This window comes from Eumetopias jubatus, unplaced genomic scaffold (assembly GCF_037043125.1).
Source record: "Eumetopias jubatus isolate StellerSeaLion01/CBP00866 unplaced genomic scaffold, mEumJub1_p1.0 scaffold_4, whole genome shotgun sequence".
Classification (NCBI taxonomy): domain Eukaryota; kingdom Metazoa; phylum Chordata; class Mammalia; order Carnivora; family Otariidae; genus Eumetopias; species Eumetopias jubatus.
In genome coordinates, this window is record NW_028274810.1 from 44,567,056 (window position 1) to 44,589,927 (window position 22,872).

The window sequence follows — 22,872 nt, forward strand, 5'->3', positions numbered from 1 at the left end:
TGAGACTATTCAGATGGAAATAGATGGAAAGATGCTCTCACCAGTTATGGTCTGGGAAAATGGGCTGGCTTAGTGATGCTGATGGGTAAGTGACCTTATTAAGATTTAACCTAGAGTAGAGATTTCAGATAAATGTTTGTATTGGGCAACAATTTATAAATAATTTCTAATCATTTATTCTCTCAATCTCAAAACTAATGGTTCCAGGTCAATTGTAGATATGGAAATTCCCCTGGGGTTATTATGAGAGGAAGGTGAGGATTCACAAAATCTTCATAGCCAAACTAATAAGCTTCTGATAGTGCCTATTGATGCTTGAAAATAAAATTTGCTCTCAATCCTCCCACACCAGTGGACCACTTCAGCATAAAATTAGAATGCCTAATTTGAAATTAATTCTCCCCAGAGGAAAAACAGGTCTAATTTTCTTGTAGAGGCCATCAGTACTTTTTTTGGTCTAGGATGAGTTGATTACAGTACTTCCCATGTTGCTCCTGGGTCAAGATTGATAACTGGCATATTACAACTTATAACAAGGAGCCAGCATGTATTTAGATAGTATTATGATGTCTTTGATGGCAAGAATCCTTAAATATAACTTTACACTGTTTAAATATGTAGAGACAGGGGTATAAACCAGTCTCTTTTTTTTTTTCTATATATTGTAGGGTACAGATTCTAAATTTGAGCAGTATAATTCAGATTTTTGCCTTATGTTCTCTATTACTAATCTGAATATTTTCCAATCAAGTTTTTCAAAGAGAGTTCTTATGATTTGGTTTGAAACAGAGTTGGAGGGTGGAGGACCACCCTGCCCTAGGCATGTGGGGTGGGTGTTTTTATGATAATCACCTGTGACCAACAAAGAATAACCAGCCCCTAAAAAGGAAGTAAGCCATTGAAGGTGTTATCAATGGAGATGTTAAAAGGATTTAAGTTCCTTGGTTAGCTTTCTATAAAAGACCAACCCTAAAGGCCCTTGTTGGCAAACGTGTAGGCACCGCTCTCCCTCTTGAGAGCTTTTTCTGTATCTTCACTTAATAAACTTCTATCGCTTTACTCAAAAAAAAAAAAAAAAAGAAAGAAAGAAGAAAGAAAGAAAGAAAGAAAGAAAGAAAGAAAGAAAGAAAGAAAGAAAGAAAGAAAGAAAGAAAGAAAGAAAAAGAAAGAAAGAAAGAAAGAAAAAGAAACAGAGCTGGAAATCATATGCTGTTTGTATAGTATACAGACATCTGTATGAAAACTGAAATGGTCAAATGCCTTGATAAATAATATAATGAAACTGTTATTATAGTTTCAGTTATTATATGGTGTAGGATGATGAGTTCACATAAATATAACCATTTCTCTTACATTTGAAACAAAGACCATGACTCTGGCTTGTCCTGTTAGGGGGGACTTTAAAATTCCTTCAGACCCATATATACAACCATGCTCTAAATTATTTATATCTATATCTGTTTCTATATATAGATATGCTCTAAATAAAATATATACACACAATTCATCATACAGCATTTGTTCAATTATTCTTAACTAATCTTTTTGGCTAACATTGAAAATATTATATAAAAATATTTTTCTAAATAGTATTAAAGATAGTATCTGAACTGGAAAGATAGTAGAACATTTCATTCAAGGTTTTGGAGTCCAGACTACATAAAACAGATAAAAGACTTCTTTTACAGAATGGTTTTTGAATAAGGCCCTTTCTTGTTCCGGTGTGCCATACTTACTTGTTTAAAAAATACTCATCTACAGTTATCATCATCATATACTTTTCTTCATTGGTAATGAGTTGGTAAGGCAATTGGTCCTATACTGTTAATGCAGTAAATTCTTAACTTAGTTTTACATCTCCAACAAAACCATCCCTGAGATTTTACTGTGAAACTATATCCAAAAATCCTTTTTTTCTCCTACCAAAACAAGGATTCTTTTATTTGCATACTTTTATAAAATGTTCTTTTTTTTAAATTTTTTTTTAAGATTTTATTTATTGAGAGAGAGCATAAGTGGGGGGAGGAGCACAGGGAAACCGAGAGAGAAATTCTCAAGCAGACTCCACGCTGAGCACAGAACCCTGTGCTGGGCACCATCTCATGACCTTGAGATCATGACCTGAGCTCAAATCAAGAGTTGCATGTTTAACCGCCTGAACCACTCAGGCGCCCCCAAAATATTCTTATACAAAACTATACTGTGCTAAACTACACTATCCTAATGATATTAAGATATATGTAATCTATATTTTAAATTCCATGGAATCCAATTATTATCTATCAAAGAGGAAAAAATAACAATTTTCAGTAGTTGAAAGGAACCCAAACTAAATAATCTCAAAACAGACAAAAATTGTAAAAATAAGATACAGTTATATTTGGAAAAACTTCATGGTGTTTAACTGTGAAGTATTTCTTGAGTTGTTTCACATCTTGAAGACTACTTTGATGTCATGATAGCTAGAACAAAGTGTAGGGGCAAAAAATAGACAACTAAGCAAAGTGGATGGTGTCATTTATTTGATAGGAAAGAAGTGTGGGGGAGGATACAGATCCTGAGTTGGCAAAAGGTAAAGATTAAGGGAAACTTTCATAAAGGTTAGAAGGACAAAAATTACAGCATTAGCAATTATTTTAAAAATCTATTTTATAAAAATAATTTAAAAACTTAGGCAAAAAATGGTGATATAATTTTTGGATTTATTTTTATGTTTAAGAATTGAAAACATTTTTTAGGGGCGCCTGGGGTGCTCAGTCATTAAGTGTCTGCCTTCGGCTCAGGTCATGATCCCAGGGTCCTGGGATCGAGCCCTGCATCTGGCTCCCGGCTCCTCGGGAAGCCTGCTTCTCCCTCTCCCACTCCTCCTGCTTGTGTTCTCTCTCTCGCTGTGTCTCTCTGTGTTAAATAAATAAATGAAATCCTAAAAAAAAAAAAAGAAAAGGAAACATTTTCTATAGAGGGGTGATAATGGAAGTGGGGCAAAGCAGAAAGAAAATATAAATAATGAATAATAAAAATTGGGAAATACTAGTCTAATATGACTAATATTTAAAGATCCTAAAGTTGTATTTGTTATTATGAAAAATATTATATTAATGTGGTTCTTGTTAAGAAGTAACCTGTATCTGCAAATAAAATTTTCTTGTTTCCCTTATTTCAGTGCAAGTCAGATTATAGCCATCACTGCATAGTACATTACAACAATAATAAGCAATAAATTTAAATTAACCATAGTATGACAGTAAATGATAATCTCAAACATTTTTGTTCACTGTGTTGAAAATGCCAAATCTTATTCTGCACACAGTAGAGATGGGGTCCTCAGGAAGTTGGAGGGATTTTGTGATATAAAATACTTAAGATTTAAAAGCATTTGATTTTCTGTTTTTAATTTTATTCAACCAAGGATCATAGGACTCTTTAAATGCTTTGTTTTCTAAGTGATTAATTAATTAAATATTTACTGATTACCTACAATATTGGAATATTGAGCCCTAAAGTATTGGATATTATAGGTGCTGAAGATATGGTAGTGAAAAATACCAAAGTCACTGTTCTTGTACTATTTACAGATTCTCCTGGGAAAAGAAAGACAATAAAATAAAATGACAAATGCATATAAAGTATGCCAATTTGCATTAAATACTATTAAGAAAAAAATTAAGCAGGGTAAGAGTAATTTTTTGGGGGTAAAAGTAATTTGAATAAATTACCCTAGCATAACTTCACTGTAATAAAATAGTTCTATTTTTGCCTTTTCTATTGTCAAGAAATTTACTACTAATAAACTCTAATAGTATACTGTGAAACTCCATGTCTAATTATACATAATTGATTTCTCTACTTTTTCACATGTTACAAAGAACAGATCATGATTCTAGGAAATTTGGATCATGCAGAGAAAAGATTTCAGATAAAAGTGGAAAAAAAAAAATTGCTCCATGAAAATAGAGACTGGCATCTTGCTTGTTGCCGGAAGCCACAATCAAATAGCTAGCAGAGTGTTTGAATTAGCCTCTGGATGGATGTACAGGAGTCTTGAAATTGTTTTAATCAGAGGTGATTTTTAACCCTTTTAGAATCTTTTCATTAGGGGTAGCTAAACAGAAGTGAGCACATATCTAATTATCAACCTGGTTTAGGTTTTGGTCACTGAAAGTATACATCTAAAATGTAACTAGAATTGCTGGGTCATGTGGTAACTCTATATTTACCTTTTTGAGGACTTTCAAAATGTTTTCCAAAATGGCTGCACCATTTTATAATCGTTTTTTCTAAACGTGAGGCTTGACCTCATGACTCAGATCAAGAGTTGCATGCTCTACCAACTGAGCCAGCCAGGCGCCCCCCCCCATTTTACATTCTTATCAGCAATGTATAAGGGTTCCAATTTCTCCATATCCTCACTAGCTCTTGTTATTGTCTTTGATTTTAGCCGCCCAAGATGTGAAGTGATATCTCATTGTGTTTTTGATTTACATTTCCCTAACGACTAATAGTGTTGAACACCTTTTCATGTGCTTATTGGCCATATGTGTATCTTGGATAAATATTTATTCAAGTATTTGTCCATTTTTTAAATTGGGCTGTCTTTTTATTGTAGAGTTGTAAAAAAGTATATATTCTGGATACAAATCCTTTATCAGATAAACGATTTGCAAATATTTTCTCCCATTCTGTGGATTTCGTTTCACTTTTTTTTAATTGAAGTATAGTTGACCTACAGTGTCTTTTCACTTCCTTGATTGTATCATTTGCAGCACAAAAAATTAAATTTAGTTGAAGGGCACCTGGGTGGCTCAGTTGTTAAGCAACGACACTTGATTTTGGCTCGGGTCATGATCTCAGGGTCCTGAGATTGAGCCCCACGTCAGGCTTTGTGCTGGGCTTGAAGCCTGCTTAGGATTGTCCCCCTCTCCTTCTGCCTTTCCCTCTTGCCGCTCTCTCTCTCTCTCTAAAAAAAAGGGGCGGCACCTGGTTAAGTGTCTGCCTTCGGCTCAGGTCATGATCCCAGGGTCCTGGGATCGAATCCCGCATCAGGCTTCTTGCTCAACGGGGAGCCTGCTTCTCCCTCTGCCTGCCACTCCCCCTGCTCCTGCTCTCTCTCTCTCTCTCTCACTCTGACAAATAAATAAATAAATAATCTTTAAAAAAATAGATGAAATCCAATTTACCTAGTTTCTCTTTTTTCGCTTGTGCTTTTGATTTCATGTAATAAACATTTGAATGTGTAGTCAGTAAGCACCTACTTTATGCTAGGCACTATACAAAGTGCTAAGCATGGGTGAATCCAGGGATTGGCAACTTCTCTGAAGTTACATCATAAATAATCATGAATAATTTCATTACATTTCAGAGGATGTTTTGTGATAAGGAGCTAAATGTTTATGAAAGTACTGTGATTTGAAGAGGACTGATTAGGCCACTCAGTAGAAGTATAGATGGGAAATGAAATGAGGTAGTATTTTTAAGAGTACTAAGAAGATTCCCTTCCCTGTAGCATTGTGGGGGTGAGGTTTAACACTGGCCCTGGATGTGTCATTAAATCATTTATGTGTCATGTACTTTATCTAAATTAGTCATTTAATTTTCATTAGATCCCATGACCAACTTCTCCAATTCCTCACTCCATAGAATGTTTCCTCTACCATTTCCCTGCTGTTTCAGGAAGCTAATTCTTCCACAAGGACAGTTTCCCATGGAGCTTCCTGGAGTGGGTGCTGCTCATTCTCGCAGGTTCCTTGTATCATAGATCCCAGAAATCTCATTTGAGTTGCAGGCTATCTGGAAATCACTCCCTGTCTCTTCTGTTAACTATAATTTACTGACATACTGGTTACTCTCTCATGCCCATCAAGGCTTTAACGTTTTGCCTACAGCTTTCCCCTCAAACTTGAGACTTACTATTTTTCTGCTAGGTGTCTTCATCTGTATATGGACCACTCATTTCTTCTTTATAACATCTAGTCATTTCCTACTGTTCATTAGATCAGATTCGTACTTCTCCGTATAATACTCAGTGCTCCTAACTTAACTGTCCAACAGTATCATACCCAGTGCTTGGTGCTAACTGACCGTAAAAGCCAGTGCTATCTTTTCTGTGACCCAGATAACTCCTACAACCTGTGTGTGTGTTTCCAGCTTGTACTTTGGCTTATGTGATTCCTAGCATTTAGATTCATATTTTGATTTCTGATTCATATTTTGTCCATCATTTAAAAACCCTATTCCAGTCTGCTTTATTTTCCTTGACTGCCCATCATTTCCTATTACTCTTGTTTGAGCCAGACAATTAATACTTATTAGGAGCTATTTATTTATTCTAGTTTCTAATACTCTGTACAGTTCAATTTAACACTTTAAGAATAATACAGTCTTATTTCCTCAGGGTGTTGTGTTTGTAAGACTTCTTTTCAGTAGATAGCTGGCTTCTTGTGAGCAAGTCAGTGTCTACACATCTATCCCATGGTAGGTACTCTTGCCTGAATTGGCAGATGGTCAGTAAGCACTTAACATTTATATACTGACTCCCTGATCCCTTTGAGAACCTTGACTCTCTGTCAGTGAGATTATGAGTTTTAATTAATAATAATAATTCAATAAGTAATAATAATATAAGAAGAAGAAGAACAAGAAGAAGGAGAAAGGAGAAGGAGAGGTTGGAGGAAGATGAAAAGATGGAGGGAGAGAAGAAAGGGAAGAGAAGCTATTTTATTTTTTGTTGATTTTGGGGTAAAAATGTGTACTGGGATCACTCTGCACTATTCTTCCCTTTGGGTGAGTTTGATTCCACGTGAATATGTGTTTCTCAGATCAGACAGTGTTGGTTTTATGATAGTGACTCAATATTGAGGTCTCAAGACCTACATCAAAATATCACAAAATTGTTGATCATAATAGAAGAAAATTATATACAGCTCATGTCCTATAGCTCTATATGAAAGTTTCAGGATTTTCTGAATATGATCTTTATTTTTGGGATTTTTCTGAATATGATCTTTATTTTTTTTTCTTTTTGGGCGCCTGGGTGGCTCAGTTGGTTAAGCGACTGCTTTCGGCTCAGGTCATGATCCTGGAGTCTCAGGATCGAGTCCCGCATCGGGCTCCCTGCTCAGCGGGGAGTTTGCTTCTCCCTCTGACCCTTCCCCCTCTCATGTGCTCTCTCTCTCAAATAAATAAATAAATAAAATTAAAAAAAAAAAGAAGTTTTAGTTAGCAAGTTTTTAAGATCTCTCAGGTGTAAACTCCACAGTGCTCTTATTACTTGAGGTTCTTGCTCAACTATCTTGCTGTTGTTACTTCCAAAGAAATATCAAAAATGAAAAATGTGAAGGAACAGGAATCAGAATTAGAGGGACATTTGCTGGGCCAGTTACATACACCTACTATAGCATGTATCAAGCTGTCATTATTAGATTGTGATTTTTTTTTTTTTTTTGAGGGCAGGGACTATGCTTTATTTTATTTCTGAACCTAACACAATGCATGGCTCATAGTAGGTGCTTAGTAATAGATGTTTGCTGAATTTTTCCATATGTTTTTGGAGTGAGCTAATATATAATATATAAGCTTTAATAATTTAGACTGAAAAAGTGAATTCTTAATGTCTGACTCACTGACCAAATATTATATATTAATAGATTCATAAAAAGCAACACTCATATTTTATACTTGAAAAAATGCTTTTCACATCTACTGAATTCTTGAGCAAATGAATGACATCCATTCCAATTGAGCAGAATACTGGGTACTCACAGTGTACATAATAAATGTGTCCAGGCATGCTATCATAGTTAGAAATGAATACAGTGTTGCTTGGATTTCAGTCATTGTGGAAACATTTAAGCCTTCTAAACATGAACCATGTTCTTTCTCTTTCCTCATTAAAAAAATTCATTTTCTTAGATATGATGTTCTGCCTATCTTGCCTCTTCACACCCAGATTACCTGTAGAACTTTAACGCTTGTAAAAATTACCTGACAGAACATCAGAGAACTTTCTAGATATGAAACATTCAGGAACTGGTACTGTGTCACAGGGCAACACAAGAGGCAAAGCTATTGGGGGCACCCTTGGTGGCTCAGTCGGTTAAGCATCTGCCTTCAGCTCAGGTCATGATCCCAGTGTCCTGGGATCAAGTCCCATGTCGGGCTCCCTGCTCAGTGGAGAGTCGCTTCACCCTCTCCCTCTACCTGCCGCTCCCCCTGCTTGTGTTCTCTCTCTCAAATAAATACAATCTTAAAAAAAAAAAAAGAGGCAAAGTTATTGGATAGAAAATGTGCGAAGTTAAGCTTAGTAGCTTTCCCAGTGGCCTCACCCAGCAAGCTTGGAGTGGCTGGAGGCCATTTCCCTCCAATCCTCTCTATCATATTCATTCCTTCCTTTCTCTTCTGCATTTTCCTTAATCATGCTTGCTCTCCCAAAAGATAAGAAAGTAATCTGTCACTTAACAAATACTTACATGTTCCCTGTAGCACTCAAAGTGTATCAAGTCCGTGTGTCTCAGGATTAAATTTCTTCCCCTTGTTTGGCATATTAAGATGCCTTTCGGAAGAATTTATAGAAAACTTGATTCATATAGCATCATGGTTAATAGCCCAGGTTTGGGAAATAAATCAAGAGCAAATCTTGACTCCGCCTGTTAGTAATTGTGGCAGAAATTACTGGTTTGCTCCTCTGGCCTACATCTACAATCCTCTTCTGCCTAGCCACCTTCCAGTTAGGGGTGGCCCTGTGACATAATTCTGGCCAATTGCATATAAGCAAAAGCTTGCTGGGTGAGGCCACTGGGAAAGCTAGGAGCCTGAGCTAGTATCCCTCTTTCTCCATCCTTTCTACCTGGAGTCCTGTGATGCGTGAAGGTGCAGCAGCTACTTTGTAACTATGAGGCAATTAATGTGTCACCCATGCTGGAGCAGAAAGACAGCCTTCTTATCTTTGGCCACATGGCTTAGCAGAGAAAACAAACCTGCATTGCCTACCTCCAGCCCTCTTGGTATTTTCTTTTTTTTAAGATTTTATTTATGTATCTGATAGAGGAGCGTGCACACAAGCAGGGGGAGCAGCAGAGGGAGCGGGGAGCCCCATGTGGGGCTCGATCCCAGGACCCTGAGATCATGACCTGGGCTGGAGGCAGATGCTTAACCGACTGAGCCAGCCAGGCGCCCCCCGTTCTTGGTATTTTTGTTTGTATTTGTTTTTAGTAATAGCAGCAACCATTTCTTTCTAAGCCGTTGAAGTTGATTTTTCTGCTAGTCATAGTTGAACACATTCCTAATTCTGTGTCTTCAGTTTCCTCATTTATAACTTGGGGATATTAATACTACCTATGAAGTAGGATGAAGGATGAGCATGAAGTGAGAGACATAGCAAAGTGTCTGGCTCAGTGTAAACACTCAATAAGCATTAGCAAATGTCACTATTCCAACTTGAATATTTTTTCATTATATTTAGTGTTAGAAATGTATGCTGTAAATACAGATCATATGCTACTTGATATCGCTATAACATTCTATCTATCTCCTCTCCCAAGATTGTTTTTAGTGTTTTTTATCATAGTTTTGTTGAGATATAATTGACTACAGTAAACTGCACATATTTAAAGTAGTCAGTTTGATAAGTTTTGACATATATTACCTGTGAAACCAATATAAGGCATAGAAGTAGAACAGGATAGAGCATGATTCATTCTGCCCGGAAGGAGAGGGGTCAGAAAAGGTTTCAGACTGTCACCACCATTAAGATAATGAATATGTGCAATGACTTCATTTCCCTTTGTAATCTCTCCATTCCATCAGTTCTCATCCCCCTGTCCCTAAGACCACCTCTCATCTGCTTCCTGTCACTAAAGATTAGTTTTCATTTTCTGGAGTTTTATATGAATGGAATCATACAGTATGTCATCTTTTTTGAGGAAGATGGGTCTGGCTTCTTTTCATTCAACATAGTTATTTTGAAATTCATCCATGTTTTTACATGTTCAATAGTTTTTAAAAAATTGTTGAATAATATTCCATTGTGTGGATATACAAACATTTGGTTTTCACCTGTTGTTGAGAAATTTGTAGTATTTTTTAAGCTGTTTTGATATGTTAAGCATCTTTCTCACAATACTTTGCTCGTAAATCTAGTGGAACATATTCATAGTATATTAAACTAAGTTATTTCCATATATCCTCCATTAGGCTCGTGCTTACCCTTCAGGTTTGGGGAACTGTGTCTTATTCCTCCCTGCTCTTCCAGCTTCTTGCATAGTGAGTGGTGTAGCTGCAAATTGGCAGTCCATATAAACAGCGTTCTTAGGTGAAGCCCAAATTTTTCTTGCCCCTCTACTGTCTCCATTATCACCACTTATTGATTTGTTCAAGTCAGAAACTTGAGAGATGTTTGTTTGCTATTTAAAAAAAAATCTTTGTTTAGGTATAAGTTATATACAATAATACTCATCCATTCTAAGTATACAGATCAGTGACTTTGAAAAATGTATAGACCTATATAACTATCAAACCATTTGATATAGAACATTTCATCTCCTCAAAAGGTTCACTTTTGTACCTTTGACTATATAAGACTGACTCAAATGGCCAGTCTCTTGCACTAACTCTTTGATCTAGGCAACCACTGATCTGATATCTATCAATATGAAATGTTTTTGTCTGATTTAAACTTTCATATAATTTAAATTATTCAGCATATACTCTTTTGGTTCATTTCTTTCACCCAGTGTAATGTTTGTGAGGTTCAACCATATTGCATTGATTTGTCCTTTTAATTGGGGATGTTTAGTCCACTTACATTTACTATAATTATTGAAATAATTGGGTTTAATTATACTATATTGCTATGTTTTTTTCATTCTGTTTCTTCTGTGTTTTCTTCTTTTATGACTTCTTTGGGTTAATTGAATTTTTTTAAATGTCCCATTTTATTTCCTCTATTGGCTTCTTAGCTATACATTTTATCATTATTACTGTTATTATTTTAGAGGGCAGAGGGGCAGGGGGAGACAGAGAATCTTAAGCAGACTCCACGCCCAGTGCATGCCCGATGTGGTGCTCGATCTCACAACCATGAGGTCACAACCTGAGCCAAAATCAAGAGTCAGATGCTTAACCAACCACCCAGGCACCCTTATTATTTTTTAAATCCTTGTTTTAGGGCTTACAGTATGTATCCTTAACATGGTATAGTCTATTTAAAGGCAATATTCTACCTTTTCACATTTCCTACTTCCTTTTCACATATCCCACTTCTCATTTCACAAATATAAAATGTTAATTATTATTATTCCATTTATACCCTCTCGCAAATTCACTTTTTCGTTTAAAACCACTCAAATGACTGTCGTTCATTCTTTTCTGTTACAAAATTTAAACTCTTAACATGGCTTATCAAATCCATTATGTTTTGGGCCTTGTCCATATCTCTAACGACTTTTGCTGCCACTTTATCTCCAGGAATACTGATTTTTCTTAAAATTCTTCAAACACAGCTTGCTGTTTCAAACCTCTGTGTCTTATATATATTGTTCCTTCTGTTTGGAATACCTATCCCCTTTTGCCATTGGAAGAATTTTTCTGAGGAATTGTATGCCTGTGAAACTTTTCCTGGCCCTTCCCTTTCCAGGCAGAATTAATCATTCTCTGCTCTGCTCTACTTCTGTGCCTTATGTATGCTTGTTCAGATGCTTCTTGTGCACCACTTCAAATTTTCTTAGCTCTTTTATTCCAGCCCATGACTGCAGTGACAATTTCTGTGAAGATGCTGTCCATCTTCATGCAGGAACAGTCTGACAGTGCCCTGCTTCAGGCCTGTGCAGTTTTACCTCTCACTAGTCCCCCCCACCCACCTCCCCTAGCATCCCCCATGGATTCTTTACTTGATATGAAGTAGCACGGGACACCTCTGGGATTCTGCTCAGTACTCATGCATGTGCAACCCAGGACTGGTGGGGAGTTACTGCCCTGGGGGAACAACCTTGACTAGTGGAGAGCAGAGTAATGTATAAATGCTGTCCCCCCAACCCCTGCCCAGTAGGTTATCAGGGTGTTCTATAAGACTGAGTATCCAGCCATCTGTATGGGTAGCTAGTCAACTCAATAATGAATCTTTTTCTGACTCTCCTTCCTTCTCTGGTTTGTTCCCTCTTTCCTAACTCTTATTCCCTGAATCACACTCCTTTGTCTTAGGCTCTGTATTCTGGGGAACCCAGGCTGAGAAAATACAATTATTACTTGTAGAACACTGTATTGTATTTATTTAAATGTCTGTTGCTTCCTCTAGACCAGTGACTTTTTAAACATCTCAGAGCAGTAATATCTTATATCAACCCCCAAAACACAGAACTGGTAAACGGAGAGCAATTCTGGTTGAAATTAGAATGGAACAGAAGCTTTGAAAAACAAACAAACAAACAAACAAAAATGTACTAATTAAGCTGTGAACTTCATGATTTAGAGAATATGTCTTATTTTTTTATTTTTTATTTTTTTTAAAGATTTTTGTTTATTTATTTGACAGAGAGAGACACAGTGAGAGAGGGAACACAAGCAGGGGGAGTGGGAGAGGGAGAAGCAGGCTTCCTGTGGAGCAGAGAGCCCGATGCGGGGCTTGATCCCAGGACCCTGGGATCATGACCTGAGCTGAAGGCAGACGCTTAACGACTGAGCCACCCAGGCGCCCCATAGAGAATATGTCTTATTAATCTTTGACTCCTAAGAACCTGGTATACTGGCTGGTCCCCAGCAGGTAGTCAATAATGTTTGTTAAATTAAAATTAAATTGAACTGAGGGGAACTGACGTCTAGAAAATATGATTTTATTTGGGCTACAGTGACTATGGATAAGAGAAGAAAGAAAACAGAAATATAGTTCTAATACTTTTCCTGGAAACATGGGGTTTATTAGAAAAGACAATAAAACTTCTTCTGCAAGCATGTTTTCTCATTCTTGACTTGGTATGCTAATTTTCATATTGTTGTCCTGTTTTTTTTGTTTGTTTGTTTGTTTTTTTGCTATATACCAGCAGTAATAGATTTAAATTGAGTTTTAAAAATCCCCTACATATATATACAATGGAATGTTACTCAGCAGAAAGGATGAATACCTACCATTTACACAGATGTGGTTGGAACTGGAGGGGATTATGCTAAGTGAAATAAGTCAATCAGAGAAAGACAGTTTCACTCATATGTGGAATGTAAGAAATAGTGCATAAGATCATAGGGGAAGGGAGGGAAAACTGAATTGGAAGATATCAGAGAGGGAGACAAACCATAAGAGACTCTTGACTCTGGGAAAAACTGAGGGTTACGGAAGGGGAGGTGGGTGGGGGGGGATTGGGTTACTGGGCGATGGGCATTAAGGAGGGCATGTGATGTGATGAGCACAGGGTGCTATACACAAATGATGAATCACTGAACACTACATCAGAAACTAATGATGTACTATATGTTGGCTAATTGAATCTAAATAAAAAAAATCCCTACATTCTTTAAATTGTTTATTAACAAAAGTGAAAGGGATGGGAAAGTTATTTATAATTACTTCACAGTCACAAATGTGGAACGGGTGAGATAGAGAGCTAAAGATAATTTCTAGAAAGTAAATATGCCACTACAAAATCGAAGAGTTGGAAGCTCCTCTTACATCCTGTTATTATAATCAACACTGAATTGTGTCATTTCTTAAAAGTGACAGAAACTACAGAAGGATAGCTATCGTGAGCAAGGTTTTCTTGGAATTCTGAGATGGGGAAAAAAACCCAAATGAAAAAAGCTGCTCAGGAAATTTATGCATTAAAAAAGTATATTTTTAAAGTATACTTCTGTACGTAATTTGTATAAAGTATTTTGCTTATTGACTAATCCGTCAATCCACTCCCTCGCTCACTCACCCATCATAATGGTATTGAGGTTGGCACACAGAAAGCCTACATGAGAGTCTGTTCTTTACTAACAGTCAATGGATTTTTTGTCAATAATTTTTCTTTAAACAAGAACTTTAAACTTTTATGGGTAATTAGTGCCTGATTTCTGTCTTCTTTATTGTAAAAAATGGGCATATTTATCAGATTTTTGAGCAAAATATAGTCTTAACATCCATCCATCCAATATTGACATAAATGCAATCACACCTACTTTGTGCTAAGTGCTGAGGATTCAGTAGTGAATATAGTTTATGAATATTAGACATGGCACAGTTACTGATTAACGAGACACAGTCATATATATAGAGACTAAGTGACTTGCCCAAGATAACAGAGCTTGTGAGTAAATTATTCCTCAGAATATATAAGATTATTTTCAGATACTGCTTTTATTGGCATTAAGCCTCCAAGCATTACCTAGTGATAAACTATGAAAACAGCCAGTTGCAAAAGTAGTTACACAAATAAGAAAACACAAAAAAGGAAATTAGAAGGGGGAGACTTAGGAATAGTTTGGGATGAAGTGGGAAAAAAAATTTGGTTTCATTTCAGTTCATCTGGAAGTTTTTCAAACTTGGATTTTACCCCCTACTGGATTGCATATGTTTTGCATATAAAAAATATGTAATATATTGCATATAAAAAATAAAAACATAGGGGTGCCTGGGTGGCTCAGTCATTAAGCGTCTGCCTTCAGCTTGGGTCATGATCCCAGGGTCCTGGGATCGAGCCCCACATTGGGCTCCCTGCTCTGCGGGGAGCCTGCTTCTCCCTCTCCCACTCCCCCTGCTTGTGTTCCCTCTCTTGCTGTTTCTCTCTCTGTCAGATAAATAAATACAATCTTTAAAAATAAATAAATAAAAACATAATGTTTATTGAGAACCTAACATGTGCCAGACACTTTAATACATATTAACTCATTGAATATTTACCAGTACTCTGTGAAATATTGTATTCTTAAATCTGGATGGCTGTTTCAGCCTGGTGTTACAGTGTAATTGTCGGAGTGACTATCATTGCCCAGAGTCTGACACATAGCTTTCAGGTTCTGAAACTGGGTTATTATGTGGTCACCCAGAGGTTAATAGGCCCAAGCAAATTGATTCCTTCTAGCTAAACTTACAAGGGTCTGATTATAAACCAGAACATCAATTTACAAGTCTCTATGAAGAAATTAACTGCCAAGTAGTCTAGAATACTCATGTCAGTTTGTCAGCACATTTTATTTCCAATGGGAAAGGAAGCTTGGAAAATAAAATTAAGGACAGGAAGATGCCAAGGAAGAATAAAATTAGAAGAAAATTCATTGAGTGCTTTTAATAAGGAAATTGTTATGCCATTATTTGAGCCTAGTGTGCCTTCTCCACCATAGGACTGTACTTGTCTGGCTAAGGGATCTGAATATGGTTTTCAGTCAGTCAGGTCCCCTCTCAATATGTCTCCAAAAATGGCCAATTATAGCCTCAGCTGCAGCAAGACAGAGCAGATTGGGAGAGTCTGAGATTGTTCAAAACCAGAGTGGGCCAAGCTTCTGCAGGGGCTAGAAGGAGGAAAAGAGAGGCAGCATACGGAATAAGTATAGTAGTCAGGACAAAGATTATAACAATAATAGTAATCTCTAACAATGATTGAAGATTTATTATGTGTCAGAAATTGTGCTAAGAACTTTATATCAATTACATAATTTAATTCTCAGAACAACCATCTAAGGTAAATACCATTAGTATTCCTGTTTTATAGATGAAGAAACTGAAGTCTAGAAATTTAAAGTCATATACTAGAAAGTAAACATTTCTTAACATAGGGTAGTCCAGATGGGGTTGGGGACATCTCAGGGTTACCAGGTCCAAAGTTGAGGTCTTGATTTCTTCTTAAAACGTGTTCATCCTCTAGGTCTCATGCTTCTGAATACTTCTAGGTCCCTCTCTCCCTTCTTCCTGTCTTCCCTGCCTCTTACTGTTTGTTACTGTACCCTCTTACTGTTTGTTGCCCTCAGAGGAATACAGTTCCTTAAGTTCAGGAGTTAAAGTACACCCTTTTATTTTAAAGCGCTACTATCTGCACATGTGTTTAGCAAAATACTTGACATAGAAGAGGTACTTCATAAATGTTTGTTGAATAAATGCGAAAGATCACAGGTGTTGGATGTGAGATAGAGTAATTCAACATGTAGTGGCAGAGTTATATGAACAAGAAGGAAGAGCAAGATGCTGGAGAATTTTCATTTACACTGATATTTAAAGATCTAGGCAGGGGGTTGGTCAACAGATAGGGAAGGACAACTGTTCGTTCAAGATGGGGAAATTTGGTCAAGAAGTCAAGAGCCGAACCTCTGAATCTAAAGTAAAAGTTAAGAAAAGAGAGCATGTTTAATTTGATGTCAATTCTAGAGAGGCTGGCTAAATTTCACCTGTCTAAAATCAGGATTGCTTCTAGAAACCAGGCTGGGACTAAGATTGCAGCCATAGCTTTTGGGAGGGGAAGGATGCAAAAGATGGGGAACATGGCAGGGCTTGACAAACCCATTATAGAACTATGAATGAGCTTTTAATTGTTTAGTTGCTTAATAGTAAACACATTTTAAAAGATTATTGAATTTCAGAGAGTTAACATCCTAAGCATTTTTTTTTTTCCACTGAGGTTATTGAATCAATCCATTTTCTGAGGGTTACATTTTGATTCTTGTCTGAACACAAAATTGAACTAGTGGAATAGAAGGTTCTTGGTCCTTAAATTATAGTATTGGGCCAAGTCTTCCTTATTCTCTACCGTGTGATGAATGAAACGTGATAAAAATGAGAATTAGTTTGTATAAACCAGAGATATATTAACAAGAATCTTGGATAGGAGTTAGACATGTTCCAGGACTAATTAGGTAGCACTGTCATGAGGCAGGGTTAGTCTTGGATTATAATTAGAAGTTTGAAGCAAGACTTAGAAATTTCAAACAAAGTTTTATGAAGTAGGAAAAGGGTTAAATGGAGCAATATGAAATGTCAGTTCTGGGCTTCTTAACATGTAACATTGAGACTAAAATTTTTAAAAATGTGATAACATTTAAAAATATAAACTTAAAAATAACTTGAAATGTCTTGAATTTGGACATACTTATGGGAATACAAATATGAATCAAGGAGAACTTTAAGAGAAAGGAATGGCTACATCAACTAATAGACATAGAAGGAATAATGGAAGCAGAAAATAATCACTATTTTGGAACCACTGTGGAAACAATTGACTCAGAAGAATAATCAATGGATGATAAAAGTCTGAAGAAGAATGGCATATATATATATGTAATATATATAAAATATATAATATAAGTAATCAGAATACCTCTGCAGAGATTACTTAATTGCAAAGTGAGAAATGGTAGTCTATAGAGGGGAAACCTGACTGACACCACCTTACAGGGTGCTCGAAGTTGGTATCACCTGTGACAGAAACACTGAGATTTGATTCCTGATGTGATGCACTGAGAAAGTTAAAACATGGTTTATGTAGTAGTCTTGCCCAAAATGCATAACCGGAATCTAATCATGTGGAAACCGATTAGACAGATCCAAAGGCATATTCTTCAAAATAACTACTCTGGTACTTCTGGAAAATTGTCATGAAAAGAAAAGTGTGAAGAATTGTTCGAGATAAAGGGGACTAACAAGATATGCCAACTACATGTAATGTGTGATCTTGGATCTGGATGAGAGAAAAATTATGTAAAGGACATTATTGAGACAATTGGAGAAAAATGACCATATGTGAGATAAAAATGGTATATAGATCTTGTCAAAATATACATAGAAGATTTTGATAATTATACTATAGTATAATGGAAGATATTAACAGTAGCAGAAGCTGGGTGAAGAGTATATAGAACTGTCTGTACTATTTTTGCATCTTTTCTGTAAGTCTAAAATTATTTCAAAATAAAAAGTTAAGAGACATACATAGAAAAAGGACAGACAGGAAAAATGACCAAATTTTAGTAGTGATTTCTACCTGGTAAAATTAGCTTTTCCCTTTCATTAAAAAATGCTTTTTTGTAACAAGTTTTCACGGTGAGTTATGTGTTGTATAATCATTAATATTGTTTGTATATTATATTAATAATATAATCATTATATATTATATATTATATTAATATAATCATTAATATTAATATACAACATAATAATGTTGTATAATCAATAGCCTAAAATTAGGGAAAGAAAAACTAAACTCAAAAGAAAAATGCCACCTACTACAAACAATTTGTTGACCAGCATGGCAGCTAAACATAAAAACATAAATGGGAGTGTTGAAAAAAAGGTGCATAAAAGTGGAAGACAGGATAGAGAAATCAACTGGTTAGGGATGTGTCTTACAGGTGGCTGGGAAGTGTGAGAGTAGCTAACAAAAATAAGGACTGAGATTTATGAGGCTGTGGCAGGGAGAATTTTATTTCAGCAGTAACGAGGAGAACACAGTTTCCTTCAAAGAGAGTAGATACCTGCAGTATTTTATGTGTTAGAAGAGAATTAGGCTAATTCTCCAGGTTTTTAGGGAGTGTAAATTACGGTTGTGAGAGTATTCTCCAAATGTAGGTTTTTTAATAAGTTAAAACCACTTGCTTTAGATAATTATCTTCATACTTGTTTTTATCACAGACTCCTTTCTAAGCAACTCAACTTTGCAGTGCTTCAGGCATCCTCCTGAAGAGACAGCCTCTTAATGAGTGACGAAGGTAATCACCTACTCCAATTAAGTCCTTCTTGCTCTGGACTTTTGTGTAACATGTTATTTGTTCAATATTTAATAAGGACAATAGAGAAATGAATGTACACTGTGGTGTCATTAGGGGCCTCACCTGAAAAACCGCAGCATGTTAGACATTTCGGTTCTCCAACTTTTCCTATCTCAAGACCTCTGAGACGCAGGACACCCTCTCCTCTGTGCCTGGGGCCTCCTGATAGCAGGGATTCTGGGGCAGGTGTGGGGAGCAAGGGCTAGGTAGTTTGTAAAAGCAAGATCCCCAGGCATATTCAAGTCACTTCTGAAACGGCTCCCTTTTTCCTGTGTCATTGCCCCTACCTGAAGAGTTATGGCTAGAACCAGAATCGTTAACCTTTACTTTAGAGGATTATTATTTTCAGCTCCCTTGCTCATATTGTGACACAGCTAGAGCTTGCTCCTTAGAGAAGCAACAAACTGTCACTTGTTCCTTGGAGAGGGACCATCGGGCTCCACTTCAAATTTTAACCCTGATTCCTACTATTTCTATCTCCATAGTTAAGTTTTAAGCCCCTGGCAGGCACAGACCAGGTCTTATCCAACTTTTTTACCCTCTTCAGGCCTAGTCTTTTACTTTTGAAAAGGTAGTTACTTAGTAAATGTTTATTGAAAATGAATACTGTTTTCCTTAAGGACACATTTTATTCCTTCATGAAGGAAAATCTATTCCTAGCTATGAAAAAAAAGTAAAATGTTGCCTGAGTACAAATTAAAGTGGAAGATCTAGAATGTGTAGCTTAAAGGTAAGCCACAGCTTTGATATTTGGCTGAGTATTTTGGAAAGATCAAAAGGGTTATTAAAAATAAGATCTAAAGATCTAACAAGATGCTTAAAAAGGGCGCAAGAATGTGTCTAAATCTATATAGGTTCCTGAAGGCTGTAAATGCATTGTAGTATGTGGCTGGCCACCGACAGGAACCCCTACTCCCATGAACCTGTTCCTGGGGATTGTGCATCCGGAGACTCTGCCCTGTGAGTGGGGATGATAGTTGTTCCTCAAGTTTGAGAACTGGGGAATAGCCAAGTCACAGGACATTTTCTTTTATGCAGACATACAGTGGTCCTAACATACTCGTGTCTGGGGCAGATAACTTTCGTCTTTTAGGCCAGTTTGCTCATCTGTAAAAGAGAATAACAGTGATTATCTTACAGACCAAGGTCTGTGAGATTAAATTGGCACAGGGCCTGAGAGGTAGTATGTATATGCTGAAGAAATGGTGGTGGTTATGATTGTTCACAAATTTTAAATCAGAAGTGTGTTGCAAATGGTTGAGTGTGGTTGAAATAGAACTACTAGGGCTATATTTTTCTTCAGCTACACTGTAGTTTAAATTAGTTTATGTGAGCCAAGAGCAAAGCATTGCTACCATGTCTAACAATGCTTTAAGGAAAATAATTTCTCAGAGCTATACGATTGGCATGCTCCTGGACTCCTAGAGCCATGATGCACTTGTACTTTGAGTGTTGCCTAGTCCTTTACCACATTGCTCATTTAATATTTATCTCTCTTCTCTGAATATTGGCTACTGATAATCTAGAAGAGACATCACAACTTCCACCATCAGAAAGAAACCCTTTCATTCACCATAACACCCACTTTTTTCACTTCCATTAATCGATGCTTCTGTTGGCCTCCATTGGATGTCAAGTAGCCTCCAGGCCTTAGATTGTAAATTAATAAATGACTTTCTCTATAGCATTTGTAAGTCAAACTCCTTGGGCTTGAGTCATTACTCAGCTCACTCTGTAAGGGCATTTACTTTTTATTTTTTAATCCCATTTTGGGGGAAGTTTTAACATGTAATAAATGAAAAAACAAACAAACTATGATGATTAGAAATCTGTAGCAAAAGTCATAGGAAATAGCACAGATCCTGGCAAGAACTTGTCCGTTCAGAGAACAAACACGTGTACTCTTGTTAAAGTAGAGCAGAGACGCTGCAGGATCACCACCACCACCCCCATCAGTACAAAATATTCCATAAACAAAATTACCTGTGAAACTGTGCTAGGTGTCATAATAAGAGAAGCACATCAAGAACAATGACCAAGAATTACTTACACAGAATTGACAGATGTGAAACAAATATCTCTATATGGGCACTCTAGTTTTTATGATATACAAGTAAGGTACAAATGAAATTTTGGCATGTCACAAAGGCTAATTAGGTGACTGAAGTTGAGATTAGAGATAAACTTTAAGACTTTTGTGTTTGTCAGGTTGATCTATATCAGTAACGATGTGACTTTGTTCTTTTGAGTTTGTCAGGGGATAGGGCATTTCAGTTTTGGTGGCCTCCCGGACAGGACATCAGGACAGAGGCATGGAGGGGGGTGGCTGTTATTCTCTGGAGTGGGTTCTTCAAGGAGGACCCGGACTCTGGGGGAGCCTGGTGCTAGTACCTGGTGCTAATTAATGCCTCATGCTGCGTTTCCAGAATGTGCCACTGGGGGAGGGGGCATGGAGGGGAACACCAGTATTTTTATGCATGTAGCTCTAGGCAGTGTATGGCCTCAGGAACAACAAAGAGGAATGCCAATGCCAGAGATAACCAAAGGGCAAATAATCTAGCACCAAAAATAGCCTCAGAGAGGAAAAATAAATTTCACCTGATGTGAAACTGATGTGAATTTTATGTTTTCAAGTGCATGTGTTAGCAACAAAGCCAGCAAACATTTAAATAGGATTTTCAGGCTGACAGCTGACTCAGAATTTCTACGTGAGCTTAAATGGGAGTGCCTCAATTCACTCCTCATTCAATTCAATTCGATTGAAAGGAAGCCTTTATAGTAGGCCTTAAAGCACACTGAGGATTTATTTGTATTAACATTAATTTTGCTAAATGCCAATAAATGCTATGCCTGAGAGTCACTCTTCTGTTAGAAATTGCCTTAAATAAAATGTTTTATTGTAAAATTTAAGAATTATATCGTAACTCATATTTCCAGAAGCCAAGGTGCTATTCTGCATTTACCTCTACATCGACCAATGCATCTAGATCTAGACCTACATCATTAGCCATATCTGTATCTGTCTGTTGTCCAGTGGTCACACTCTCAAACATACTTAGAGAAAACAGAGATGGACATGTTTAGATTGAGTTGATAAGATTAAAAATCATATAAAAATTAAGAAAAAAGGACTGGAGGTAAAGGCAATAACACTTTTTCTTCCAGCCTAAGGCAAACAGGGTTGATCAAGACCCATCTGTTTGTTCGCAGATTTTCTATTCTACTTCTCTGGCTGACCTCACATCTATAGCACATATAATAACACTGAAATATTACAGAGATGAGCATAGCCCCTGTGCCAAGATGACTCACAAATTTGTAAAGTTGGCGTATTTTTGCAGAGTTAATGACGTTTTTCTTTGGGTTCTCACCGCATAGTGTATACACATTGGCTGTCATCTTTCTGTATTATGATTTTTTGTTTATTTCTCTCTCTTGTGAAACAGACTTCCCAAAAGAAGGAAATATTCCCTATCAATTAAAAAAAAATTTTACACCCCACATGGGGCTCAAATTCATGACCCCAAAATCAAGAGTCACATGCTCTACCAAATGAGCCAGCCCGGCACCCCAGGAAATTATTCTTTGGATCCATAGTGGCTAGCACAGTGTCTGGCTTCTAGAAAGCACCCAGAAAATCTTGAATGAATGATTAAAAGATTTCATAGTCTGTGAATAAGAAACATGCAACAAATCTTTGTATTCATCATGCTCATCCAGAAATTGACTCTGAAACAGTTAATCCTTTTCTTCCCTCCTCACCTTGTCTTTCTGATGACAGAATTTCTATTTTAGTGTGATGCCCACATGGCCACCTCCTGTTGATAACTAGTGGGCACAACTCAGTTTCATGATGGACAGATGGACAAGCCTGCTGTTGTTCTTGGCCATGAGACTGTTACTGCTTATTCTCTTAGATGCATCAACATGTCTTGCTTCCCCTCTTTTTATTAATTTTTTTTGCAGGACTATACATATTTGCTCCTAACACTGCCTTGCTATATTTGTAATATCAGAAGCCCACAAGCAGGCTCTGGAAGACAGGTTAGCAGAAATATTTTGAGAGGCGCGTGTTAATCTAACACAAAAGAAGAGTACTCCATGGAAAAGAGGCCATAAAATACTGCTATTATCCAACTGAATAGGGGTGGATCTTCC

The 22,872-nt window shown here is 36.8% G+C and overlaps 1 non-coding gene across 1 annotated transcript; it reads left to right on the forward strand.

Annotated features, from left to right (window-relative positions):
- Positions 1-21,948: 21,948 nt before the first annotated feature.
- Positions 21,949-22,052, forward strand: LOC114208543 (U6 spliceosomal RNA). The gene has a single exon (XR_003609050.1). It is a non-coding gene; the product is annotated as a U6 spliceosomal RNA (small nuclear RNA).
- The last annotated feature ends 820 nt before the right edge of the window (positions 22,053-22,872 follow it).